Source organism: Macrobrachium rosenbergii, chromosome 30, assembly GCF_040412425.1.
Source record: "Macrobrachium rosenbergii isolate ZJJX-2024 chromosome 30, ASM4041242v1, whole genome shotgun sequence".
Taxonomy (NCBI): Eukaryota; Metazoa; Arthropoda; class Malacostraca; order Decapoda; family Palaemonidae; genus Macrobrachium; species Macrobrachium rosenbergii.
This window is the reverse complement of record NC_089770.1, coordinates 31221929-31231947: the sequence shown is the minus strand read 5'-3', so window position 1 is coordinate 31231947 and position 10019 is coordinate 31221929. Positions and strand designations below refer to the sequence as shown.

Genomic DNA, 10019 nt, shown 5'->3' with positions numbered 1-10019 from the left:
TGGAGGATGTTGAGAATTTGGAACAATAAAATGGATTTCATTGTAGCTTTTATCTTTTACCAGGATTGCTGTCACTCTGAGGTCTAGATTTATGTTATGCAGCTGACTAGTTGAACCATGTTTTGGATACTTGGACTTGCAATACGTAAGAGTGGTTTATATCACGTCCTTGTAGTACATATGTGAAAGAGGATTGGACGTAGCACACTTCCTTGGTGTACTACTTTTGTCAGTGTTTGTGTAGGATTAATTTGAATTTATAGTGCGTACACAGTATTTTCACTGCAGGTAGTCTTTCAGATTCTCAAAAGCTGCTGTAATTTATTCCAGTGGACTGTCAATCATTTAAAAGAACTCTATGCACACCTGTCATTTACTCAAGATCACTACAGCAGTTATTGTAGAATACAGTATCTTTGTCCATAAGCTGATCTGACTATCCAGCAAAATATTTATCTTCTCAACTAATGTTCAAGAATACAGTAGCATACTCTAGCATTGTGGATATACGTGATATACCTATGTGAGCTTAGACTTTGCTAATCAAATGCTCCTTTCAAAACTGGTTTAACAATAGCTTCTGGTGTTGTCTGATGGCTTGAGCCTTGCTCATGGTAGGCCAGAGGCCACGGAATGCTGAATGACTAGGTTCAGCCCTGTAAAACTTGACCCTGCCTTCCACTAGGTAAAGAATCTCTGAACACTGTTGTTGAAGCAGTTGCTATATGTGTATGTATTGTTTGAAAGGATGAAAGCGAACGGAAACCGAAAGATAAATTAATTAACATGGCTGTTTTAATCTAGGATAGTAATTACCGAAGGGTAATGACTTTTAATGCGTAAAATATGGCAGTTAAATAAGGCTGCCTCTCTCTGCCTGTCATACTGGTTGGAGAAGCTCGAAGCTTATTTGAGCTTTTTATTTGATTGCTTGAATTAATTCCTTCTTAATTACCATTATTTAACTTAATTAGGATAATAATACCACTGGCTAGCCGTAATTAACCCGGGATGAGGCTGTGTGGCTAGAACACCTTTGTGGAATGACCGAGGACGTCAATTATAATTAGAGTAATTAATATACTAATAGTAATTAATAGTAATAGTCTAATTAATAGTAATTAATAGCAACACCCAAGTCCTGGTTAAATAATAGCAATTATTTAGCCATGTTTATTTAGTTTGGCCAATATTTACCTTGGGTTATTGGTGAGTGGGCATAGTAACAAGCCTTAGGGTCAGGGTATCAAAGAATTCGGGACAATTTTGAGAAATGGAAGAATGTTGGGGCAGTTTTAGCCCCAGGGTTTGGTCGTGGCAAACAGAGGCCTCTTCTGGGAGTTTATTTCTGTAATTACAAAGCCAAATTTCACTAGCAATAACTAAGTCTTATTGGGGTACTGGTAAGCTAGACCTGAGTAATGAGCCACTAAGGTATGAACTTGGGATTCTACAGGATTTCTAGTTATTTAACACATTATATTGAAGGATGCTTTGGTTTGAATTGACAAACAAATATTTGTGTTGCTAGTCCTGTATATGGAAGTATACAGCCTAAAAGCTTTAAGTTAAAAGTCATGTCAAGGTATTTATCATATGATTTTGGTATGACTTTTAACTTAAAGTTTATTTTCTATAGGCTAGATACATCCAATTGCAGGTTAGTTAAGTTGCTACTTTGTATATGGAAGTATCTAGCCCACAACCTATAAGCTTTGTTAGAAGTCATATCAAGGTATTTATCTCATCAAATTGATATTGTTTTCCAATTTCAGTTGACTATCTTGGTATTAGTTTTGCCATTCTTACAAAAAAAACTGTTATATTTGCCAATTATTAATGGATTTTTATAGTTTTTGAGTAAAATATAATATTGATGTTTAAAGTGGCCTGTATTATATTAACGATAAAACTGTTTCTCAATGCTGAATAATGAGTCAGAATTTGCTTTGATAAACTAACTTCATAGATCCTCAAAAGAAGATTAAGCTTCAATATCATAGGTGTAAAGTAAATCAGCTTATCAGGTGTTGTATAAGCATTTTTGTCCTTATACAATAGGCCAACACTAATTATGGATATGTAAAGCTTACTGCACCACCACTTTTCCACAGAAACACAGTACCATACTTTCCCTCAAAGTACTGAATTTATACTCAAATGTAAGTAATTATGACAGGAGAAAATATCAGAAGTGAAAGTCATAACAGTAAAAAATGTTTCAGGAGAAAGAAATAAGCATTGCAGAATAGTAGCAGATTTGGTGAATTGAATTTTTATCATTAACATATTGATTTGTTGCTGATATGTATTCTGCACTTTGTTTTCATTGTATTAAGCGGCGCTGAAATATGCCGTGTTAAACAGAAACATGCTGGGTGTGAAAAATGACTTTAGAGACATTGTATGAAGGAAATGACACTTTACCCACCATTCCACAAGATTTGTCTATTGTCTAGAGATTCTGAAGTATGAAACAAATTCAAGATTGTATTTAGCATCATTTGTACCAGAGTAATTATTGCCAGTTGCATTGGACAGTACTGATGGGTTTTTAAAACCTTTTTCCTGAGAAATTTAGACGTAATGCCACAGTAAATGTCTTTATATGTGTCACTTTTTCCTGAGAAATTTAGATGTAGTGCCACAGTAAATGTCTTTATATGTGGCAGGCCACAGCAGTAATGTTTGTTTTGTTTTTTAAATACAGAGTTGAATAATAATTTGGCTCATTACTGCAATGTAACAAACTGCACTGTGTAGTTTTTATTGCCTCATAGCAGTTGTATAACCTAAGGAATTGTGCAGTACAGTTTGGCCTTGTCCAGACTTTTTATCCATAAGTGATCTTTTTAAAATAAGTTACTAATGTGGGTTCTTTTTTTACAGACACCACATGCTGCAGGACCTACAGTTGTTTAGCTTTTAAGTCATTTCTATAGATCCATAAAGACAGTTTGATGCAGTTCAAGCCGTCTGACTTACTTTCTAAAACAGGAAATAAGTGATATAATATTGATGCCACTGCGTTTAACAAATAGCTTTTATTTTTACCTTCGTATCACTAAATTCAGATACAGCATTTGATAAATTAGTGAAGCCAGTTCTCTAACATACAACGTAGATAAGAACTTGCCCATAGCAAAACTATTAAGTGATCTCTTATTTCATATGTATCGTTTTGAGATAAGTTGTAAACATCATTGAAAAAATGTATTGCTTTGATAGTAAATTAAGATAGCAAAATCATGAAGTCAAAATACTCGTAGTGGTAGAAATTCAGAATTGCAAAGTAAGCACTTAAGGTTATGTTTTTTCTAGGTAGTATGTGAGAATCATGAAATTGATAGCCTTACTTTAAGACTGCAGGTTTGTTAGCTATGAAAAATAAAGATTTGTATGAACACGAAAAACAAAAATCTTGTCAAATTTTAGGAAATCAGATTATATTATGTCCAGATACAACTTGGGCTGTATCAAATGGTTTTTGTGGGTGTATCGAAATGACTTAAAATTCGGTGATAATGACCAGACTGCTGTTTGGACTAAGAAGATGGATGTCGAGGAAAATAGTATTGTGTTCGACCTTCGCAAATAAGACAGAACTCAGCCATTGAAATCGGTAAGTTTATGAATATTGTTGATGAATATGAACTGTGTTTTTCTTCTCTGGTTTGGTAATCTTGAAAATAGCCCATTAATCTATCAATAAATTAAGGGTCAACACAATTTCAAAAGTATTTACATTATTTGATGGATCAGCCAATGATATAATTGCTGTCTGTCTCGGTTTTTATATATATTTCACATGTACAAGCATGGAATTCAAGATGGGAATAAGTCAGTGAGTTCATGCAGTACTGAAATTTTCTGTACCCTCCAGAAGTATCAAATTAAACCTTAACCGGCCAGTGAGCCAGGGTTAGGAGCTGTAACTTTCTTGAGTAACATTTGGATCTTGTACAGAAAATGCTATATCACAAATGTAAGAGGGTCAATTCCACTAGTATTTGCATATTTGGTCATCTTGTAGACAGTTAGGTGACTGGATCTTGATCAGCAGTTGAAGGCAAATATTCTCGACAGGCGGCACTGTAGAGGGTATGTCGTAACAGGTTTTAAGCATTAAAAATAATGCAATTAGTTCCATATAAATGCTGCAAAAAAGAATGCCTTATATTGTGTCTTTTGTATTTGGGAAATAACATTCTGAAACTGTCAGATACTGTGTCAAGTATCACTCGCTCTCTCGTTCTCTCTGTTTTAGATAGATGCCTTCTTTATTTGAAACCCTAAATTCAAGGTGTCAGAGTACGAAGATGAGATGTTCTCATTTGGTCAAGAGTTCTAAGATAGGAAGTTATTTGAGGCAATATATACATCCCTGCTGGTGGAAATTATCAACTCTGTTGATTGTGTTTTGCAAAGGTCTGTGCATTCTAGTCATACTACAGTATCATTGCAAAATTATAGGAATCCCTATCGGGGGTAGTGGTGGACTGTAGGCATCACTTAAAGTTCTTTCAATATCTTTGGCCCCCAGTAACCTTTTATTACTTTGCCCTCGTTCCTAGTCTCTTTCTTCTGCCATATTTCCCACCCTTCCCTAACAGGTTTTTCATGTGCAACTGTGAGGTTTTCATCTTGTTACACCTTTAAAATAGGAACCTCAAAACTTTGAGTGAAGATGCAATGCATTATTACCCTAAAGCAGTTCTCCTTGTCTTTTATAATTTAATTACATTTTTATCTTTATTTATTATTAGGTTAATTTATTTTTCTTTTCTAATAACTGATGTATTCTTTCTGTATTTCCTGTTACCTTCTGTACTCCTTTAGGAGCACCATATTCCTTGAAAGGGTGAATTTCAAGTCAATGGCCCTGTGGGCTTGTTCCTTATGAAAAGGGTTCTTCATCTTCTGAATAATAATAATAGCAGAGAGGCAAATCCACAGTTATGTATATGTACATATATTTAAAGAAAAAATGCACAGAAAGCTTTCAGGAAACTGTTCAATTCCCCTTTTCAATCTGATTGAAAAGGGGAATCAAACAGCTTCCCGAAAGCCTTCTGTACAGGTTTGTCTTTAATTATATGTACAGCACATATGTGGATTTGTTTCTCATTTCAGACCCATGCTACTATGATGTATTTAAAATAATATGTAATGTGTTTACTCTCAATTTCCATTTGGCACTGAATGACCTCAATGCAGTTCCCAGTGGCAGCATTTAATGGGTGATATTCCTGTTCCCCCACGGGCAGAGATTTTCTCCGGGAATTAAGAACAAGGAAATACTAAGAAATATTGCTGTGTTGAATCTTTGAAGATTTCCTCATGAACAAGGTTTTTTGTAGCATGTCTGCGGCCCCTAGCTACAACCCCTTTCATTCCTCTTAGTGTACCTCCGTTCATATTCCCTTCCATCTTACTTTCCGCCCCCTCCTAACAGTTGTTTCATGGTGCAACTGCTTTGAGGTTTTGCCCCCTTTTATATCTTTTAAAACCTTTTCACACTCGAATTCCCTTTCAGCGCTGGGCGTTCGGTCTAAATCTTATTTTCCACTCCAACGTGAAGGTGTCCTTTCTCACTTTCCTTGGTTGGTGAATTGGGAGTTGGAGACCACTGTAACTTTTGAGGGGTGAGTCTTGTATTACCCCAAGACTGCCAACTTTTCATTAAGACAGCATCACCATATTGGCAAAACGGTACATACCCTCTTTCGCCATTACTCCCGTTAATGCTTCCTTGCAGGGGTTTTAGTGCCATCAGTTACCTCACATGGTGCACTGTAGGCATTACTTAAGGTTCTTTGCAGCATCCCTTCAACCCTTAGCTGCAACCCCTTTCATTCCTAATGCTATTCTCCTTGCATTTTAATACATTTTGTAAGCTTGAATTTCCAGTCAGTGGCCACTGTGGGCTAGTTCCACATGAATAAGCTTCGTTTTCAGAATAAGAATGATAATAATAATTTTACTATTCCTTCATTCATATTCTCTTTCTTCCCTCTTACTCTGCACCCTCTCCAAACAATTATTTCCTCATTTTCAGTGTTGAATGAGTTCATAGGTCCCAGCACTTGGGGTCTGGCCTAAATTTTATATTTCAGCTCCAGTTCCATTAATGACTTTGTACACCCCACCTCCCTTATTAGGCCCTATGCATGTATAAGCAAACTTCATTCATGTTTTATGACCCTTCTTCCTGATTTTATCCTCCCATGCAACTCATTTCTTAGACGTCTTTGCGGTGTGCTCAAAGTGGACTGTACGTCAAAGCAAAATTGACTCTGCCTCCACTAAAGGCAGGAAGGACAGCATACTCGTTACTTCTGAAGCCCAAAGCAGAAATGAGTCTTCAACAGGGTCAGTTGAGCTATTAACTAGATACTGTACAGGTAACACCTTTGGGGGGGCTTGGCCTTCCTCATAATTAACAGTGCTGTTACAACAAAGACCGTATATGCGCCTCGTGTGGTGCACTGTAGGCATCACTTGAGGTTCTTTGCAGTTTCTCTTCCATGACCCTTAGCTGCAACCCCTTTCATTGCTTTTGCTGTACCTCTCTTCATATTCTTTTACCTCCTCCTTACTATTATTATTATTATTATTATTGTTCCAAAGACGAACCCTATTCATACAGAACAAACCCACCACAGGGGCCACTGACTTGAAATCCCAGCTTTCAAAGAATATCAAGGTGCTCATTTGAAAGAAGTAATAGAAAGTACAGTAATGAGAAATGCAGAAAGAGATCTGTTATTAGAAAAACAGATAAATTAGCAAATTAATCGATAAATAAGAATGAAAGTAAAATATTAAAATGCAAATTGAATTGTATTAGGGTAGCAATGCATTGCATCTTTGCTTGAACTGCTGAAGTTCCAGTTGTATGACATCCTCATGGAAACGGTTCCACAGTCCAATGGTGTGAGGAATAAAGGACTTGTGGAATTGAGAAGTATGACAGTGAGGCACACTTACTGCATATTGGTGCTGCTGTTAAAATCCAACTTATGAGAAAGTGACAAATGAAGAAGAGATCATCCGTCAATGGTCCAAGTCATAATTGCCAATAATCTATCTGTTAGGGTTTGCATTGTATTCAACTAACACTTTGCAGTACTAATAACTAACTGTCTTGTTCCTTAGGTCCCTGAGTGTCACCCACGATATATATAGGAGACGGAAGCTGAGATTTTTCTACAGCAGTATAATAATGTGGCCAATTGTCGCTTAATAATGGTAAGGAACATACAGTACATATCACTTTTCATTTCCAAAGCAAAGCTAAATAAGCTTATGGTTTAAATCCAGTATAAGTGAAGATTTTGATAATAAAAACTAATATTTAATTATTGTTCACTAGTCTAGTTCTTTGGGAAAGGGAAGACAATATATCATGGTAATGAACCCTGATCTTTTGCAAGAACCCTCAAAGCTTTCAAGGATGAAGTCAAAATATTTTGTTACTTTACTTTTCAGTATTTCAGCCAAAGCACTTATTCTCGTATGGACTGGGCCAGCTTCCACAAGGCCGCAACTGACCCAGCAACCATATGAGAGACATGGAAATGCAATGTCAGAGACATTGGCTCAGTCTCCACTTACCAGACTAACTAGAGAAACGATCGAGTCTAGTGGCTTTTCAGTGCTGGCCGTGCAAAGAGAGTCGTGCTGCTTCCTTCCTCCGTTACAGTTATTTGTCTCTACAGTCTCAGACTTTGATTCAAACTTAACAGGGTCTCCTCATTCTGCTGTTGTGAGTGTCCTCATAAATTGAAACCTTTCTAATGATTTATATGAGATAGGGTTTTTGTAATGAAAAAACTAAATATTAAAGATTTAATAGACTTATGCAGCATGTCTCTTTGGCTATTGATTAGCTTGTGAACTTTTAAACATTTTTTATAAAAAAAATTGATCTTGAAGTTAATTATAACCTCTTGATGGCTTATCTTGTACAGGTTTAAGGGTTTGATTTAGCATTGTTAGGACTTGATAAATGACTGATTACAGGCATTCCAATTTAAGCAATTGCATATTACGGCCTGTGACACACCGTTAGAATAATATTACTATAGAACCCCCAGATGCTAAGGCCCTTTTTGTGGGTTATGTATAGCAAAGAGGAACTGCCTGAATCTAACTTACATTATCCAGATTGTTACCCAAGCTTTATACTGAAGTGTTAGGAATACAATATTACTGGTTAATGTTCCGGGCAGTTTTGCCAGATTAATGAGACAGGACTAGTTTATTACTTAATTACGTATGATGCGAAGGGGAGTTTTATTGAAGTCTTTGATATCTGTGGCAGTATTGTCTCTCTACTAAAGATTTTTGAAGTTCTAGTTTACTTTTAAGTGTTGTAGTTATGAGTTTTTAACCTTGAGGTAACAGAGTACCACATTTCGTCACTTCTTTATTAATATCTGGATAGAAATTTGCATGAGTCAAAAAGGACGTATTAGTATAGCTTGAATAAGATACTTCAAGATCTGGTTTTTAAGGCTGTTGGCAAAAACATGAGTAATGAACTGTGCAAGATTAAAGTGAAAGGTTTTTGTCTAAATGTAATGTCACAATGATAAGAACAATTTAGGAAAGTGTTCAAAAGACCTTTACGTGCAGTACTGAAGGACCCCATTTTATTTCAGATTGAGGAACTGACTCACATGTAAAACCTCTTGAGCACGTAAGGTCACTGTATGTAACTGAAATACTAAGACAGAAGGGAAGCTGGACACATGGCCCATAGCTTCAAAACGTGGATGCACCGGTAAGTACAGCCTGACCCAACTTACAAACGAGTTATTTTCTGGACAGCTGTTTGTATGTTGAATTGTTTGTAAACTGGTTACAGTACTCTTCATCCCTATTTAAGTATGGTGTGATATAAAGTTAATACAGCACTGTACATTTTTTCATCCTGAAACACAGTATTTAGTCACATGAATGAATTTATCACACATTACCACAGGTGAAAAATAAGAAACCAGGGTGTAGGTCTGACCGGTTTCGACTTTATTTCCAAGCCATTGACGAAGGACTGATACAGAGTATGAGACATCACAAATATATATACTACTGTCTCATACTCTGTATCGTCCTTTGTCAATGGCTTGGAAATAAAGTCGAAACCGGTCCCAGACCTACACCCCGTTTCTTATTTTTCACCTATGTAATGTGTGATAAAATGAATCACATACAAAAGTGATAATAATCATCATATATATATATATATATATATATATATATATATATATATATATATATATATATATATATATATATATATATATATATATGTATATATATATATATATATATATATATATATATATATATTATATATATATATATATATATATATATATATATATATGTGTGTGTGTGTGTGTGTGTGTGTGTGTGTGTGTGTAATTGCTCGTGAAGGTGACCTTTGAAAAGTTGGGTCAGCTATTCGTAGGGTCCATTTTGACTATACACAACAGATAGGAAAATGCTGAACCATTCGCATACCACAGGAAGTCGAAAAGGCTCCTTGGTGACAGGACACCAGGCACACAAAATGCAGTTTCAGCTTTAAAACGTCCATCAGCTGACTGGTTATAAAATCCGGTTTTGAAGAAAACATTCAGTAATGTGTGTGTGTACGTGTACTTCGTGACGCCTTTGAAGTACAGAGGCGTGTCTTGCTGAACTTCTGACATCGAATGATGTCACGAAGGAGTATGTTCATGTGTGCATTGCCTAAGGAATAAAATGGGAGTGAACAATGTAGGATTGGGCATTTATGATCCGTTAATTGTATAATTGAAACATGTGAATCCTGTATTTTCACATGGAGACTGTCCCAGAGGATTTTGTGAAGTGAGTACAACTCATGAACGTTTTAGACTTTACTTTCAGAACTATGAACACAGACGTTACCCCTGTGGCAGTGAAAATTTGTGTTTCTGCAGTTTTTTACATTTTCTGGATTTAATATAACGTTTGTTCTTTTACAG

General features: G+C 35.9%; 1 long non-coding RNA gene across 1 annotated transcript; it reads left to right on the top strand.

The window, feature by feature from the left end:
• Positions 1-2882: 2882 nt before the first annotated feature.
• LOC136855150 (uncharacterized) lies at positions 2883-8800 on the top strand. Its single transcript, XR_010857927.1, has 4 exons — positions 2883-3622; positions 7159-7251; positions 7500-7768; positions 8667-8800. It is a non-coding gene; the product is annotated as an uncharacterized lncRNA (long non-coding RNA).
• The last annotated feature ends 1219 nt before the right edge of the window (positions 8801-10019 follow it).